The 19,173-nt window shown below is 39.4% G+C and overlaps 1 protein-coding gene and 1 long non-coding RNA gene across 4 annotated transcripts in view; one reads left to right on the forward strand and one right to left on the reverse strand.

Moving 5' to 3' along the window:
* Nucleotides 1-19,173, reverse strand: part of LOC124218638 (uncharacterized) — a 52,283-nt gene that overhangs the window by 9,093 nt on the left and 24,017 nt on the right. The window contains exons 3-4 of one of the 2 annotated variants that reach the window (XR_006883134.2): nucleotides 7,980-8,156; nucleotides 6,734-6,957 (exon numbers count right to left, since the gene is read on the reverse strand). This is a non-coding gene — a long non-coding RNA (uncharacterized lncRNA). Of the gene's footprint in view, nucleotides 1-6,733; nucleotides 6,990-7,979; nucleotides 8,157-19,173 lie in introns of both variants that reach the window. The other variant, XR_006883135.2, reaches the window with a different exon arrangement.
* Nucleotides 1-19,173, forward strand: part of LOC124218633 (carboxypeptidase N subunit 2) — a 61,293-nt gene that overhangs the window by 5,284 nt on the left and 36,836 nt on the right. The gene's annotated exons all lie outside the window — the stretch shown is intronic.

Raw genomic sequence — 19,173 nt, forward strand, 5'->3', positions numbered from 1 at the left:
TGAGAAAATATAAAACGTGCGACGGATAAAACAAGGAAAATTTCAGGGAAAGTGAATGAAAAGAAGAGAAATAAAGAAAAAAAAAAAGAAATAAAAAAGAAAAACCAAGAAACGAAAAAGAGTTCCTCATCGTGCGAATGAAAAAATCTCCCGTGCAGTTGATCGCCGGTTTTCTGGGACCGAGGAGGAGTTCGCCCGGAAGTTCTTGGGGGTGGAAAGGCAGGCTACCCTTTCGCGGTTTGTGCCGTATAACGGAAACGGCTGAAAGAATGTTACTAGGAATATTATGCAAAGCGAGCCACTTTTCCTTAAGCCGTTTCGCGCGTTGCATTAGCATAGCGGTTATACCCGCCAACGGGAACAATTCTGCCATGCTCGTGTACTCGAAACACTGTATTTTAAATTCTGATAAAGGAGAAGAAGCGACGCTTTGAGCCACCCTATGGATTCCCCGCAGCAATCTCGCGGCCCACTTGAAATCCCAGGACGTTGAACTAGTTTCCACGATTTAAGACTGGCCCCCTTTTCTCCGATCCCCGCGCTTCAACCGAGCTTTTCATGTTAACCACAATTCCCAACCCCAATTGTCTCGTAGTTCAACAGATTCAAGTTGGATATCGAGTTCTGGCCTTGCCAACGTTGTATTTTCATTCCTCCATGATTTCGTACGCGAAAAGTTACGAAAGGTTTCGTTGTACGGCCAAAAATAATCGTTTACTCGTGAAATTCCACCGTTTATATATCAGAGTTGTTGAGAGATTGGGGGAGCAGATCTGGCAATAAGAGTAATAGATCATAAAGTAATCGTTAGGATGAACTAACCTGTGAAATTTTGAACGTCAACTTCTCACTTTGTTTTTAAAAGTATTATCCAGTTTAAATGTGTCACATTCAACCAGCAATAATTACTTAAAATCGTTTCTGATCAATTAGGAAAATGTACGATCTGTACAAAGGTACGAGTCTTAATCTCATCTGCATCGAACGCTTTTCAATTCCACTGTATATTGACTGGTATAAATATAAAAATTTTGCCATGTCACCGAACATACAGCCGAACAATCGTCGTTGTAATTAATGCTTGCGAATTCGAATTAACCTAGATAATGAGATCATTGTGAGAACAGATTTGATTTTGATCTGGCGCGTGTGCGTCTGTTGTTATATTGTAATACCGTTTACGCATATTCGGCGTGGGCAGCACGCGAATGGGAGAAACGTGACGTGAACAGTTGGCTGCGTGATTTCGGTAATTGGAAATTGCGAATTCAGCCCTCGGCTTGATGGCGTAACTTAATTCCACGAATTGGGTCCTGTTGGGTTTGAGGCGTTTGGAGGTAATTCGAATGAGACGTTTCACGATTAAGTACAATAGATTTTTATTTTAATTGGGATAACGCGCGCACAACACATTTTATACCAGAAGAAGATGGAAGAAGCGAAATAACTAAAACCATGACTATGTAATGCGTAGCTCAAGTCTCGAACCACTTACATACGTCTAACTATACTGGCTAACTCTATATCACGGCACATGGATTCAATAGGTACATATATACGTGGCTATGTATTAAGCTGCTGGAGCTTTGGGTAGATTGATAAATATTTTCCCAGGACTTGGCTGCTGCCGCTGCTACTGCTTCCTTCTGACGTAGATAAACATCTCTGACACTTGGTTGGCTCCGTAAGTTTCCCTGACCGAAGGGGCTTGTCCTGTCCAACAATTTCAATCCTGAATTGATCATCGTCAACATTTGGAATACCGATGAACAGTGATCAAAAATCCTTCTTTCACTCAAGTTATAGATCATCAGTTCAAAGAAGGTCTTTAGCCATGTTAGAAAGGTGTTAAGAACACAACTGGAACTTTGGAAATGTTGATCTGCAGATTGACATTTACCAAATTTCTTGGTGTCGTGGCAGGTTCGAGAATACCTTCGACAAAGGAAGGTGAAGTTGAGAGTAGAAAAATGTCCGTCAAGTGTCCATCGCCGGAGCCCGGTAATTAGGTGAACAGACATCGTACCAAGGATCACCTCACCTACCTCACTTGAAGAGATCGCGAGAGTCTCACCGAGTCCATTCTACTCCCCGACAAGACTCGGTAGCCCGCAAGTGTCTCCTTAGTCGTCCCGTTTCCGCTCGAAGATGCAGAGGATTCAGGAAAAGTCTGAGGCACGACAAGGCCGACTCAAGTCCCACGTCGACGTCGTCAAGAACCGTTTCGTCCGTAAACTTTGTCCAGAAATACCAACAATGGTAACAGCGGTGGGACGGCAAACGTGAGCTGATTCCCGGACCACGATGTATCACGATCATCGAGTGCAGCCCAAGGATCACGTACCGCACTTCCATGGATTTGCACTTCCATTCGAAGTGCACACCGTAACTTTTCAACGGAAAAATGGACGAGTAAAAACCGAGCTGACGGTTTCGTCTGACAGTCGATATGTCCAGAAGAGAGGTGGAGAACGCACGTTTTTGCAACATTCGTTGCATCGCTCCGACCTAGTATAAAAAAGCCCGACAGCGGTGCAAGCACTCGCTGAAATGGCTTTTTACCCGGAGTTTTTCGCATCTCTAACGAGACAAACGAGAAGTTCTTTCACCGACTGGAAAGCAGCGCGATGTTTTCCGTTCCTCGGCACAGTATCAATTTATAGTTACATAGTTAAACCGAGTTTAGTTACGTCGTACGATCAGTGATTCGCAGAATTAACTTTGACGCGGAGTTGGACAGTCCAGAATGTCGAGCTGGGAATTCGCTGGAATTAACAAACCCGCAATTTGCAAGTATTCCCCGTATGCCTGAAACTTCACCTTCTGTACATCGAGTTGCCCACCACTAAGGGATGCAAATATCGATAAGACAGACCTACCGAGTTATCGGCTGACAGCGCTTTTAAAGTCCTCGCAAGTTTGCTGGAACTGCCCGTGCAGCCAGGTTGTGTGGATTTTGCCAGTAAGCTGTTGTTCCGTTTTTTATGATCCACGCAGAAGCATTCCCTGATTATATGATTTGACTTGGGTAATAGTAAGGTATCTGTTTTACCGATATTTGCCACCCTCAGTGGTAGGCAACCCGACTTACTGGGACGTTTACTCGGAAAAATTCCATCCAACGTTCGGTCCGACCTTCTTATACAACACGGTTTTGACGCACGTCGAGCAGTCCTGATGGCCTCGTTTCGCCGGGAATGAAACAGGTGGTCATTCACTCGCTTCTTCAGTCCCGGGCGTTCCAGTAAACCGTTGGGAGTGCACCGGGGGGTGTTTTATGCCTCCTAATGTCTCGGAGATGGCCTCCGTTATTCCCCCAAGTACAACGGGAGCGGGCACGCGATCTGCACAGTAGGCTCCGAATGCCGGCCCCCTCGTAACTCGGTTTTATTCCAATCGGGAAACCTTGTAGGGCTCTAGCTCCCTCGGGGAATTGATGCCAGTTATCCGCCTCCGTACCCTCAAAAATTCTGGCCGATATTATCGTGAGCCGCCTTCATTTGCAGTAAGAGATAAGATCGATATTGTCAATTTATAGGTCTTGGATTGGATTTGGATTCAGTTTTTGGAACAATTGTAAAAAATATCCTATTTCCTCACCCTCTCTGACCCGATCCTGCGGAGTTTTGTTTCGTCATGGTTTTTCATCACGGCATCGGGCTCTTTGAAACCCTTGCACGGTGTATCATTTTGGGGCTCGAAAATTTCTCTGCCTCCGGTGAGCTTTGGGAAAATTGATCTATACGAGCTGTAAAATCGACCCGCTATTTCCTTCATTCATACTATTCCTCGGTAACCCGAGTTGAGTCGATCAACGGCTAACCAACCCCTCGTCGCGTGTCGAGTGAAACAAAGTGACGAATTCAGAGGGGAATTTATTTCACCCGGAGGGGTGGTTGCGTTCGCGAAATGAACGGACCGGGTGCTTTGTTCGGTTCCTCGTTTCGTAGGCAGGTAGCCACGGCACGCCATGGGGTAAAATGTAATTCTTTGTCACCCTTAGTGAAATTTCGGTGAAATTCGTGCGTGCAGTTTCGTCTAGGAGATAGTGTCAACGATTCAGGGAAAAGGTTGTAGGGTGTAATAAGGTAATTTGATGAAAATACGAAGGCCATGAAATTCGTCGCTTCCTCATTATACGGGGCAAAAATTTATGGGAGTGACGCTCACTTGGATAAATTGCGGTGAGACATGAGAGCTCCGTTCGATTTCGTCCTCCCGGCTTAACCCTCGATACAGGGTTATTTCTATCGTCTCAGCTGCCAAGTAAGGGAACCCTCTGACGGAATGGGGACGCTTTTATCGAGCTGTATGTATATACACAAGGGGTAACTTTTTTGCTCGTCCTCTTCACCCATTTCTGCTTTAATTAGGTTAAACGCACCGGAACCAACCGTCTCGCACCGCCGCATCGAACGGTTAACGTCAAATTCAGCGGGGTGTAAAAGTTTAAGAGTTCTTTTCGAAAATTAAATTCCGTGAATTCGTTGTTTTGAAATTACATTTCAAGTATGGTTCGAAACGACGTATTAATATTTATATTATTATCAGTTATTTTCAATCAACAATGCAATTTTCATCAGAACAAAGAACGGCATTTTTTCTTGTTGCATTAACTGCATTGAGTATGTATCGATAGTGTTTGGTATAAATTCTTTGCTCAGGTTCTTTCAAGTTAATTCATTTATAACATGTTCAACCATTTTTCATACATAGTACAAACGTGCGAGATAGTTTACATTTACGGTTAGAAACGATGCATTTACATTCTTTCTTACGATTTATTATTTCGATAACATTGTTCATGGATAAAAAATTTTAATTTGAAAATGATTCCAATTCAACTGACTCGCAGTCACATCCGCGAATCATAATTGCATTGCTCTTTACGCGATTGAAGCAGATTCTGGCAATCTTGAGAATTCCCGTCCACGTCATATAAAAGTGGCTCTGTTCCAAGAATATAAATTTATACACGCAAGTTTTAATAACCTGTTTGCGATAAAGGAGGCATCAAGCGTATTTACTGTGCTCGCGGTGGCTTTGTCTCATGATTTCGCAGCAGGCTGCTCGCGTTGTTCTCGTGGTTAATACAAACCGTTGACGGTTGCGCGGAATGAAAAGGACCAATTTAGAGAATTAGGAATCTCAGAAACGATGCCTTTGTTAGCACGACGTTTAAATTCTTATTTTCATTACTTTTTCATTTCGTCTCTTTTTTCATACGTAGTAGGTAAGAAGCTGAGGAGATATTACTCCGGTATTCGGTTGATAAAAAACGGTGAATTTACTTTTTTCCTTGTCTGGAAAAGAGGATACAAAATAAAGGTGGCGATGGAGATAGAGTAAGAGAGATGAAAAATTAACCTGCGAGGAAGAGGGAATCTAATGAGAAAAAATAAACGAACAAAGGAGGCGAAGTAACGGGGGGAGTTTCCGCTTTGGGAATATTGACAAAAAAAAAAAAAAAATCATATGAATACGTACACGGAACACGTTTTCAGCAGTAAAAACAAGAAACAACGTTTTTCGAATACACAACGACCCGAATGACGAACTTGACGTGACTTAATTACGTCTACGTCAGTTTTCGCTTTTTCTCGGCTGAATAAAATCCCGCAATTCTCGACCTTTAGAATTTCTTTTCAATTTCGTCACTCGAATAATCCGCAATCATTCCGCTCAAGTTCGTCCCTGATTCAAAAATCTGCCGTCCGCTTTTCTATCACTAATATACCCGGAATTCATGATCTATGAATCGACGGTTAAGCGATTCTATTCACGTCACGTCTCCGAAGCTTTGTCGGATATCCTGACGCGTGCAGCAGCCACCCGTTCAACTCGCAGGATCTCTCGTTGAGTATTTCCTGTCACGCCTTCCGCAGAACTTTGAGGATTAAAAAATAAAAAAAATAAAAAAAACTCGCGCTGCTGGAATGCTTGTTTTCCTTTTTATTTTTTATTTTCTCCCTCATTTTTCTCGAATGAAATTCGTCCGAGTTTTCATTTTGCTAAGCAAATTAATTTCATTCTTGCGTTGCTTTGCTTTCATTTTTCATACACAACAATCGTTTCAGTTCCTTTTTAGCGATTCGAGTGGAAGATGTCGCGAATATTCTTACCGATTAAATAGTTACCGAAATATCTCTATATAATTATTATACAGATGTCGTTTGATGCAATTTCGAAGTATTAAGCGATTTTTCACCACCAACTAATTTTAACACCATTCATCACCGCAGGTTTACTCCTAGTTTTTTTTTTTCGAATCGAATTTACTCGATTTCTATCTTCAGGTATTCGTATTCCTGAAGATGCCGTCTAAAACGAAAATCAAACGCCTATTCGATAATACATGCAGGGAGGGGAGAAATTTCTCTGAAAACGCGGAATAAATTTAAAAATGAAGGGCCGTAAATTGCACCTATCTAGTTTGTTATGTGTGGTGCGAAAATATTTTCTTCCTGAAATTTCGAAATAACGGAATCATGGAATCCTCGTATTTCCCACACGGAAAATATCATTCCCTTTAATATTCCGTAGACGATTTTTGACTCGCCAGAAATTTTTATACCGCATCAGCACAAACGTTGAATTTTTCGCTGACGGAATGTTAAGAAATCCGTTACAGATTTAAATAAAATCGTATCCAAGGTGGTTCAGTTTTATCATTTCGTTTTTATGATTTTCCGCAAAATGAGAGCGAAAAAAAGTCAACGTAAATTGCACTCACCTCGGTAGTATCACAAAGTGATTTTCTCATTGTTGAATCAATCTCTTTTTCAGTCTGTGGAAAACACTTGAATCAGGATAAATTCTGCAGTGTAATTATTCATTGGTTGGCAGCCACCCCATTTTCACTCTCTGCTGAGTTTCGCCAACCTGACAGCTCGCAAGCTCGCCTTATACACTTTCCTTAATTACAACAAGTTTGTCCCAGTTTTGATATCCATCACACTGTAAACCCAATAAATTGGTGGTTGACTATTCTGTAGATGAAATGAAACTAGGTTGAATTTATTTGACAAAGAAAATAAACAAACTCTTATTCACTCGTGGATTCGATCCAAATAATAATTATCATCTTATTGAAAAAAAAAAAAAAAAAACACTCGAACTAACATATTTTCGGATTTTATGATTGCTGATAAATTTAACCTTCAATTTTGGAGTTGGAAAAATTGCTAAGTCATCTTCATTCTTGTTCAATTGATTTTCGGATATCTATAACACTTGCAGATAATCGACGTAAAATTTTTCCAACAGAAATTCAGTCTACGTTAAAGTTATTACAAATTTATACAATTTAATTTGTGGCAACACGTATATATCATACATTCAACATTAACTGCCGAGCTTGCGACTAAACAGAACGGAATGAAACTAACGAAACAAACAATCTTCGCTCGAATGAGCTTAAAAACAAAGAGCTCTCTGTTTTCCGTACCACAATGGCGGTAAATAACAGTCCTGCAGCAACTTCCGCATTGGCTTCTAAAATTTTCTATCCTTTGGACATATTTTATCTGGCACAATTTCACTTGCTCAGGGTTTCGTACGACGTTGATTTTCCCGCCTCGAACGTGGGAAATCTTCCACGTAAGATAAATGTACCAGTTATCGACACGTTTCGACCCAATTATAGACCCTTTTTTTCTTTCAAAATCATGAATTGTGAATTTATCAATGATTAAAACCAATTGCTCGAAGCATTAGACACTGGAAATTTATTCTTTGGTAACTTTACAACTGAGGATAAAACAGATACAACCAAAAAGGTCAATAATCGGGACAGAGTCGATAATTGCAATTTGTGAGTCCGGAAGTATTTCAAGTTTTTGAAATATCGGCAACCGTCAGAACGAAAAAACGTTAATCCTGACGAATTCGTCACCGTTTACGTCTCGAATTCGGTGGTATCGACTTCTCTCTACCCACCAAGTGCAGTCGCAAATGATAAAAGATTATCTTATTCTTACTTCTCTGTATCTACGCAGGCACCACAATTTCCTCTCTATCCTCTCTGAGATCACACTTGCGCTGACTGTACAATCAAATTTCCCTTGGGCTTACAACTGTGTCCCTGCAGTCGCATGGCGGCGTGGCTTTTCTTCTTCTCACTCTTCTCGTTTCGGATTTCTGGATGAGCCGTCTGACTGGACAAAAAACAAAAAAATTGACACGTTTTACCGCAATAATTGTCACTATCAGCAAGCATATTCCGTCTTCCATACATGGTTAAGTCTATTACAATTTGTGAGCAGAGTGATGAAATTCGAAGAAAAAAACGTATCTAAAAAAATCATGTACGCTATTTTCATTCATTTTTTATTTTTGTTCATTTATTTATTTATTTATTTTTTTGTTTTTTTCATAACTTTGAAAATTTAATCAATAAACTTTTATTCAACAGGGCGTTTTCTCATCGTGAGATGGCGATCAGAAATGCGAAGCGAGTCACGCGTGCTTGCATCGAATGCACTCTGCATCCTCATAACTTCTTTCACGTTTAAAATTGAATTCAAGCACCTGCCGATGTCTGACAGACTTTGCATGCACAGCATTCCCCCTGCGTAAACGGGTTGAGAAAGAATATTTCAAGTTAATCTGAAGTCGTTTAAATATTTGCCAAACTTATTTTTCTAGCCAGCTCCGAAACTTTAGTATTTGTACCGCATATATGTATATATATATATGTGTGTATACTTAAATTTTAACGGTTCTTCGGGAACGTTTTACGTATAATACGCGCCTTGATATTGTACTTTGTTGTAACGATATAAAGCTCCGGCGCTCTTGCTCAAAACTGAAGGTGAAAACTTTTCGCGATAACTCGCGCCTCGATTTAAGCCGAGGCGTTTTCAAATTTTCTTCAATAATTCATGCCTCGTCAATTCGCTCGAGTGTGTGTATGCCTGTAGCCTGCTTTTAGATGTTATAAATATTCGATTGGAAACATCGATGTTCGATAAGTTGACGAATAAATTCGCGTACATCCAGTCCTTCGTCTATGGTGTTTTACATTTTATCTAGTTTGACAAAACTTCGATAAACGCAAACTCCTGTTAGCTGTCGTTTAAATAATTATTGATAGCTGCGTTCAATTGTTGGGGAAATTAAAAGAAATTATCCATGGACATTCAGCAGTAGTCAGAGTCTATTCGCGGCAACGTTTCAGACCATATTTTAACCAACGGTTTGTTACTTTCATTTCTGTTATACGAATTTATTCCTTCCTTTCAGGCCGTCGCGTCTATTCGTTGTACAGAATTATTACTTCACTTTTTACAAACTGTTTTTGTTGACACGCGTGATTTGACATCGAATTTACGAAACTGACGTCAGCTGCTTTTTAAATTTTGAGCTCGAATTTCTAATCGTTATAAATGCCTGACATCGAAACATTGATCTGTATTACCGCTGATTTATATTCTAGAATTGCAAATACATAATTTGTTAAAAAAATGTCGTCAATTATTTTAATGGTCTCGTAACGCAAAACAAAACATTTCAAACATTAATCACTTCAGAACAGGAAGTCCATTAAAATTGTAAATTAAAATACGGAACGAACGAATGTACTCCGTGAGTCAAAAACTAATTAATTATAATGTTCCGGTTGAGTTATGAATCATTTGTCGGTACGATTAATAAATATTCAAAGCTAATTAGCCCCGTGTCAGTATAAATTAAACAAAAATTTCAAGGAATCCAATTTTAAATAATTTCATACCACGTAGAGAAGATTGAGATCTATTTTAGCCGTTACACCGGGAAGTCGAGTCTGTAATACGAACCGTGTGAATAGCTCTGCTGATAGACAAGGGAAAGGGATAAACTTGGGGGAGGAACTCGACTAGGGCTAAGGGTTTGTAATTGAGAGACAGCGACGCGTTAGACACGAGGAAATTAGTTATAGCAGCCCGGCGTACTCAGAAACAGCACTCGTGCAGTTCGACGTCAAAAAATTTGCACGTCTTAAAAAATCTGAATTGAGGCCTGCGTGAAAGTGGAAAATCTACAGTTCGAATAATCGCTTGATAGAATGATTAGCTGTGTGCAGGCCTTTTTTTTCTGACTGAAATTTTACACAGAGTTTAATTGAAAGGAAGGTCAAGAGAACCGTTCAATTCGATTTCGCGAGAAAATAATAAGAACAATTTTATCCGTCTGCGTCGAGAAAATGATGTTTAAGAAAAAAAATCGAAGAGTGAACGGAAAATTTGGGAAAATTGCGGAACGGTGAAAACGCGAGTCTCGCTGTTTCTGGACGATCGATACGACCGGAAATACGGGACCAATAACCGCACGGAATAATCAGGGCGTTTACAATATTCGAATATATCGATAGCCGCGTGACAAAGGTATGAAATTTCCCGCAAAGTATCCATGTTGGAAATAATCTGTCGGGCATTGCGGGTGTTATAATTTTAAAGGTATGTCGGATTGAATGGAAATCCATCCCTCGAGTCCCGCGATCTCTGGGTGACGATAAATTGGGATTGCACGAGTTGAGTGATAAAATTCCAGGCGACAAGTTCGGCCGGTCACGAATTTTTTGGTAGAAATTTACTATCACAAAAGTATAATATCGATTTTCATCGTCAATCGTCGTTCTCGCTGGGATTATTAATTGCTTCATCCTTCCCACGAGTCTCGATTAATTCGCAAAATTGCCGAATTTAGTTCGCAATTTGACGTTCATCGGCGCCCGCGCCTTTTGTCCGCGATTTTCGTCGCGGTTCGACGCGCGGGTTTATTGCCAATCGTCGGTTTGCAGATGCAGCGCGTCGCCGCCCGTCAGTTCATCAATAATTATTAGAGTATGGCCAATGAACGGACACGTTGCGAAAACCTACGTCATCAAACTACGCGAACCGGCTCGATGAGAGAATAAATATTCCGCTTCGCGCGGCTACTTTTTCATACGCCTCAATGTAAAATGTAAATTCTTCGCATCGCAGAGCCCGGATTCTCCAATCAAAACAGGTCGGAATTAAAAATTTTCGGGATATGGATGTTTCGAGAAAACAGCAAATTTTGACGTTTTTTGCATTTCCCTTGAAAACTGCTATCGATGGATTGAAAATTGACTTGATCATCGTGCAGAGCAAAAAATCCTGCATCGAATTATGTCCTCATATGTCCGAAACAGAGTCGGATCAACAAATTAGGAACAAAGATATTCTACTTATCGCAGTAACTATTCTAAGTATCGTGATAGCAGTTTCCGGTGAAAATACAAAAAACGTCAAATTTTGATACCTGGGAGAAATTTTTAGTTTCAGTTACCGCTCAGTCCTTGACTATTTTCATTTTTCACCGCAATCAAAAAATACAGTTCTAGGTAAAAAAATGAAAATTAGTTTTCTAGCTGTTACCGGAAAGTGTATTACTTGTTGCTATTCTTTATCATTACGATCACTGTTGTTTGAATTTTTCTAATCACTCTAAAAAATGAAATTTTTCTCAGTCTACGCAGCTCAAAAATGACTTCAGATCAGAGTTTCCGAAGTTCAAAAATCCCTGTAACCGAAAATGCAGTCATCTATCTATCTCGAATGTTTTTAACTCACCCCTACTTTGACTGGATATATTTTTTCACCTTTTTTTTTACAGAGCAACATGTTACCCGATATTACAACTCGATTATAATTGAGGAATAGGAAAACGCGATGCATGTTGGCCTGATTTATTACATAACCTGCCGCAGGAGCTGTCGCTGAGAGCCGAGTTACGTGCGGGTAATAACATGTCGCGGTAAAGTGCAGCGAGATATGTTACGCTGATCTAGGTTTTGCCCTCATTCTGGATGCTGAGAAGGGAGGCGAGAAATGGCGAATGTCACCGTGTATATAAATTTAGAGATTTTCCTCGTACGCGCGGCTCGGATCAGCCGCAACTTCCGTTCAGGATTCACAGTGATTTGCAAAATGGCCTCAAGGAGATTCCCGACGAGTCAAGAATCGATACTTTATCGCTTATTTTATTACCGGGGAGTCGCGTATTCAGGATTCATCGAATTCTCACTCTGAAACAATTCGGAATAAATCATTGATATGCTTCGGCTTTTTTTTACAATTTAAGTACTTGTATTTCACGAAATTACACAGAAACAACAATCATCAATTTGATATTGAATTTCTTATTAACCGTCTATCTTGTGATGAATTTGACGAAAAGTGTAATGAATTTCGACACAACAACTATTAAAATTTCTTTATTTCGTATTACTCACAACTGAATTGAAGAAGAGAACGAAGAAAAAACTCCGAATCTCCGATCCTCGAGGTTAATAATATAACTTGATGCCGTCTGGTTTCACCGTAATTTTTTCTACTCCCATCTTTCGGCTGAAAATCAGTTTCACGAGTGAAGTATCAATTTTTAATACGAGAGCTTGCGGCTTCCGCGCAATATTACTTTCAACCCTCGAATTCATCCCCCCCCCCCCCCCCCTCTCTTCCCTGTTGGCTTTGCTAGTAGAATATCAAGATGGTTTGATACGGCAATGAGTCGCATATTTATTTAGGACCTTGCTATTGCACCGGCAATCAAAGTGATTACAAAATTTCAATTACGTTTATCAAACTCCAGAGAAATTGTTGAATACCTACAACACGGTGTACTCAATAATCAATGTCCGCAATTTTTCGTAATCCCAACAATATTCAAACAGTTTTTTTTTTAACGATACCTGTTTTACTGAATTTTTCTAGTTACTACAACGAATGATATTTTTCTCAGTGTACGAATGTGTCGAACAGTAGCAACTTTTATTAATTTTTTGGGTTCAATTAGTTTTGACAGAAAAGTAAGGCGAGTTTTTCCAAAACCGAACTCATATATATTTATACAGAAATGATGTATCGCATGTAGTATTAAATTTTGAACCACCCTGTGACTATGCATTGATATATCGAACGAAGGGAAATGCAGATTTGAAGCTCCGACGCAGATCATACGTATACACGTGTTGATATATAATTCATCAGAACGTCGAATATCGGAGGCAGCTCGCGTTCGTGAAGAGGAATTGCAAAAATATTGACAGGCAGAAGGTCGGCGGGTTTGACGATGAAAACAGCTTGGTAATTTTCTTGCACAAACCTCGAGCCGTGCTTTTTGACCCATAAATTCAGCCAGCCCTGCAGTTCCTCGCATTATATCCGCGAGGAAAACGAACGTTGAATATCGAAGTGCAAAGGGGTGATCAAAAGCTGGAGGAAAATATGATACCGGGTATGAAAAAAGAAGAAACACTGGTAAAAATTCGAACCGCTCCGTCTACAGGGGCTGAAAAATTCATAGCGCAAAAAGCGACTGCCCTGAATTTCAAGTCTACTTCAAGCCCGGAAAAGGGAAGGGTAACTATCCCTTCGGCAAATTGTTGCCACCTGCAACAAACACTTCGACGCTCGGCGTCGGGTCAAAAGCAACGTCGGCGTCACAAGGACGATTTGGCGACGCGCCTCCCTTTGCCCGGTCGTTTCGGTCTATTGATAAAGCCGCGTAAACACACGAGGTGGAAATTACAGGCGTCGAGTAAACGAGGGTCGAATCCTGCAGGCGTTCGACTTCCAAATGCTTTTCTCTTTGATTTCCGCGTACGTTGAATGGAATTTTCGGGGCAAATAACGCGTTTCGCGACTGAGAAATCAGAGAAACTAAAACTGCCGGACACCTCAGTTGCGCATTAAGGTCATGTAGCAGTTCTACTCTTACCGACCGGGCAAACTCACCATTTTCCGTCGGTAAGGATGAGAGTACTACGTCACCTTAAGTAATTAAATCGCGCTTTGTGTTCGAGTTAAAAAAAAGAGTGGAGTAATATGACGCGCTAATTTTTTTCTCTCACAAAGTTTCGATGATTTACTTTTTTAGCTAAAAATTTGACAACTTGGGATATCACTCAGAAATATATAAAACTCGTGATTAATTGCGCCATCTGGGGGTGAAAAATTTTCTACTTAAAATGCCGGCTATATTACTGTTGTTAAATTCTCTTCTGTCATAGAATTACAAACTAAATCTATAAAATCGAAGCACGGCTGCTTACGAGAAGCTTTTCGTGTTGTTGCGTCAGCGCATTTCATCCGAAACGATCAGCCGATCGGTTTTTCGTCCGTCATCTTGCTCAGTCACTCGGTTACAAAATTGTGTATCGTTTTCGGAGAGAAAAAACTTTTCCCACGTCGATAATTTGCCAAGTTTTTCTCACGCTATACGTTGTCAAAATTCGCGGATATTTTTTTTTCACACGCTGTCTCACCGTTCATTAATCAAGAAGACAGGCGGCTTACTGGCCCGGGAGAAACACGGATTTTACCGCGATTCCGTGGCTCATGGATCAAAAATCACGCGGCTGTTGTGCCAAGGCAATTTTGATGTTGACCTTAGGCGCAAGAAAAAAGTTGGAGATCTAATTTCACGATAAAATGGGCGAAAAAAACGGAACGGCTTTTATATGATTAAAATCGCGTTTGTTTTGACTTTTAAAAGAGTGTCGACAGTGAAAGTGTCACACCTTGAATGTAGATGTAATAAAACCGGAAGCGCAAGAACACCTGAACGCCGTTTCCGTTGCAAATATGTACCATCAACAAGCTTTTCATCCTCTTTAATTTTCTTCAATTTATCTCGTTCCTCAGTTTGATACGCCCACCTTTATTTCACGTATTTCTGGAATCCGGTATTCAGTCTGCTCTACATTAAAGAAGAGGAGTAAAAAGAAATTCTTTTGGCGGATATTTTTTTCTTTTCTTTTTTTCTCCTGTTTTTTTTTTTTTTCGTTTTACGTTCCCAGCCGTATCCGGACGGTAGGAAAGAAGATTCGCCGTGTTTTTACTACCCAATAAACTTTACTTTATACATATACATAGACCTTTACCTTTTCCCTCGGGTGTTTCTCACACCGCGGAATGACATGCTCCATTCCTGTGTCACATTTCACTCTGTCCGAGAGGGATAAGAATTGCATTTCTATAATTTAACCGCAGGCCTTACAGTATCTAAATTCACCCCGCTTATACGTGAATCTTTTCGATATCGTAGCTTCTTCATTCGCGCTATGAAATTCATTAAGTTACGCACTTTGTACGCGAATCGTAATCGACTCAACTTCTCTTTTAAGGTGTTACTCGGAAAATTTGTGACAAATATTTCAAAGAAGTTGTTTATAAAACTTGGAGGAGTTAGGAGAATAATTTAGAGGTCGTTACCAATTATTTTTATATTTTTGATTTATTTTTATGTCTACACCTTACGGACTTGTGTTCTTTTTCTCATATATATATCATATATATATACACATGTATACATATATATGTATGCAGAATACATAAAGAAGCACTCCTCTTTGGCGTAAACGGCAAAAAGCAACAAAGAAATATCGACATTTTCGTCCATTTTACTCGTGGGAAATCACGGAAAAACTGCGAGACGCTGCTTACGCCTCCTTTTTCCAACCCTGAACGAGGCTCTCCATATACCTATATATCTCAGTATATATATCGATGTAGCTTTCGCGTAAGAGAGCTAAGGAAGAAGAAATAATGAGAAGAAAAATTTGTTGAATGACCGTTGGGTATTCCCGCGATTGAAAAACCGTATCTGTTGAAATGTACAGCTGAGGGTGAACGAAATTTTCACGATTCTAATTGACCTCGATCATCGAAAATTGTCGAATATAATGAAGCAAAAAGAATCTTTTCGCCATTAAATTCTACCGCAAGTGCGAAATTCCCGCTTTTCGATATTAAGATCGTAACTATATAACAATAAAACACGGAAATTCTTTGTTATAATGTTACAGGTAGGAAGACATCGATCACTGACTGACACATGCTTCCTCGTTCAGCGTTCATATTCTTTGAAAATCGGGCCGCGTATGCGAGTCAGAAAATGTTACACACGTCGATCATAAAAGAAACTATTCACCGTGAAATATGCAGCATAATATTGTTACAAAGGGTGAAATCACCCGTTTTACCGCTCGTTGTGATCTAGTAGTCGTCGTAGATAAAAGACGTGTAAAAGCTTTCACGTGTCAAAAAATGAATAAAGTTGCCGGTATTATTGCGAAAAACAGTCTTGTTTCAGACTTTAAACTTTAAGCATGCATTTCCCAGTAACAACATTTTTCTCGTTTTTCAATTCACTCCACAAGCTCAGGATCCTGTTTATTTAATTCCGTAACGCCTGTCAATTCGTCGCAATATCGATAGCTGTCAGAATAATGTGAAATGAGAGAAAATTTTTAGTAATTTTCATTTTTTTTTACCACAATCGAAGAATATAGTTCTAGGTAAAAAATGAAAATTACTTTTACAGCTGTTACCGAAAAGTCTGGTATCCGTTACTATTCTTTCTCATTACGATCACTGTTGCTACATTTTCTTGCAAGAATAAATTGACGTTAAAGCCTTGTTTAACTAAAAAAGTAGAGTAAACCGAACAAACTGATTTTGCGTTTTTCGCAATTCCAACAATATTCAAACAGTTTTTTTAACGATACCTGTTTAACTGAGTTTTTCTAGGGTTATTTCCCATGCATGTTCTCAGCATACTTGCAAGGCTTAATCGATTCGGATCAGTCACGAGTCTTTCGAGTTGCGTGGCTCGTTCCCATTAACCTTTCGCCTTTTGTGCACATTCTGCACGAGTGCAAGGATTTTATGATTTATACGTCTGGGACAGACCTGTGCTTACTGATATAAGTTCGTTGCGTAAACGGTGCAAGGAAAGTTAATTTTTAAGTATTATACATATGCGAATACACATTTTTAAATCTCGAGCCATTTCTCTGTGGCTGAAAGTTGACGATTGATTTACCGACAGCTACATCGTGCTAGTCGAAATCACACATTAGCACCGTTTGCATCTTACTCCGAAAATTATCGAGCTGATCCGAACCAAACCGATCGTTTGTTTGATTACTAATCGACTAATTGATAACAGAAGTAAATTAATTTTGAGGCTAGAATGTGTCTAACGAACGTGAAAATAAACTTTTGTAATAAAATTTCTTTATCAAACTAATGTTTTTTTTTTGTTCTGTTCAATATTATTTTCACAATTTTTATAAGCAAAATATAAAGTACTTAAAATATCAGCACGATTTTTGCGAATGCGAATATTCGTTACATCACTAGTATATGTAAACATTGAATATTACAGACAATGCGTTGATAAATTTCACAAGAATCTCAAGATAAAAATAATTCTCACGACGTAACATTTTTTCGTCGATATTTCAAATTTTACAAATATTTCTAAGCTATGCAAAATCGTATGTTTTAAATACTGCTGTAAAAGAGATATTGTTTGATTTTCACGCTGATCGAAACGATTAGCGATTGAACAACTAAAACTACGATTTCATTTGTTTTTTTTTTTTCCTTGCGGGAAATTCCTTCGTACTTGCGGGAAAAACCGAAATGAAAAAGTAGAGATAAATCTCAGGTGGGTTGAAACGAGGAAATGAAATCCGGCCGTGACAAAAAACAAGGAATGTGAATCCGCTAGTGGTGCGTGAAGCGTTACGTGAAACACGTCTTATACGGATATTATATACAGAGAGACGATTCTGCAAGAGAATCGATCGCGCAGCGGAAGATTCCAAGATCTTGTGATTGATTGGCGTAGAGACTCTCTCGGGCAGAGGACTAATCTTGTCTACCAGTTTCTCCGAGCCATGTCGGATTCGGTCTGGCCAAATTGAAACCCGCGTGACGCCGCTAAACAATCGTTCCATTTGCCGAAATGGAAACCGCGAGTTGGGAGAATTGGTAGGAGAATTTTCGGACGCTGTCGTTCGATTTTCCCGTCTGAAATCTAGCCCGCTTATTCGGATTCAGTCACCTTGCGATGCGCCATCTGATGGAAAAAAATCCAACTAGTTTAAACAGGCTGACAGTTGACCGTTGATTATTTTTTTTTTTTTCGCACGTCGATAGTAGAACAGGTTCGTTATTAATTACGTTTCGTTAATTAATGCGACACGAGTAATTTGAAATACCAAAAATTACGATTTGCCTTCGTTAAAATTAAGAACTTACATGAGAGAAATTTTTAGTTACGGTTACCGCTCGGTCCTTGACTATTTTCATTTTTTACAACAGTCGAAAAATATAGTTCTGGGTACAAAATGAAAATTAGTCTTCTAGCTGTTACCGGAAAGTCTTGTATCCGTTATTATTCTTTCTCATTACGATCGGTTAAAGCCTTGTTTAACTAAAAAAGTAGAGTAAACCTCAGAAACTGATTCAGCGTTGCAATAACCAAAAAAGGATCGACGACAGCGCAAAATGGTTAGACGTACCTCGTTTTTCCTAATTCCAACAATATTGAAACAGTTTTTTTAACGACAACTGTTTTACTGAATTTTTCCAGTTACTGTAACAAATGAAATTTTTCCCAGTGTGGTAAATGCTTTCTCAGAAACATTTTGCGTTCTTTGGATTCGAGCAAATTATTATTATATTTTTCAACTCAATGACTCGGTTTCCAAATTTCACAGACCGACGACTGTCAGACTGAGTTTTGCGATTGATAACTATCTCTAATTCTCTTTAAGCTGAAAATTTTGCGTCGAAATTCGGTTCGCGCTAACAACGCCGAATAAATTTTCACGTATCGCGACTCCAGTCAATTTCCTCAAAAAAATTTACGTCGTGTGGAATAAATTATTGCGAGACCGCGATTCGTTTCAGTCGAGTCTTTAATTATTGAACATTCGAGGATTTACTCAGGGATAATTTAGAACAAGAGCCAAATTATACCGTAACGGGTTTTGAATTTTTTTTCCTTTCTCGATATAAGACATCGTTGCGTCTTAATAAATTTTTTCTCCCACCGAACTGTAACAATAAGATGGCGTTGGGTGCTTTAAAAAGTTCTATTGTCAGAAAATTATACCGAGAAGGATGGAAAAGGGCGGATAATAATCCTTTCACGTTTAAACGTGAAACTGATAAGTGGATTAAAAATTAGGAACCCTTAAATTCATCGATCATACTGTAATTCAAATAAATTTTCTCCTCTTCTGCTTCTTCTTCTTCTTCTTCATCTTCTTCTTCTTCTTCTTCTTCTTACCCTGTATTTTCTCTCCGATAATCCTTGTGACTAACGATCAGTTCAAGAATTGGTTACCTTGATGAAAGTTATTGTTTT

This window comes from Neodiprion pinetum, chromosome 5, assembly GCF_021155775.2.
Source record: "Neodiprion pinetum isolate iyNeoPine1 chromosome 5, iyNeoPine1.2, whole genome shotgun sequence".
Taxonomy (NCBI): domain Eukaryota; kingdom Metazoa; phylum Arthropoda; class Insecta; order Hymenoptera; family Diprionidae; genus Neodiprion; species Neodiprion pinetum.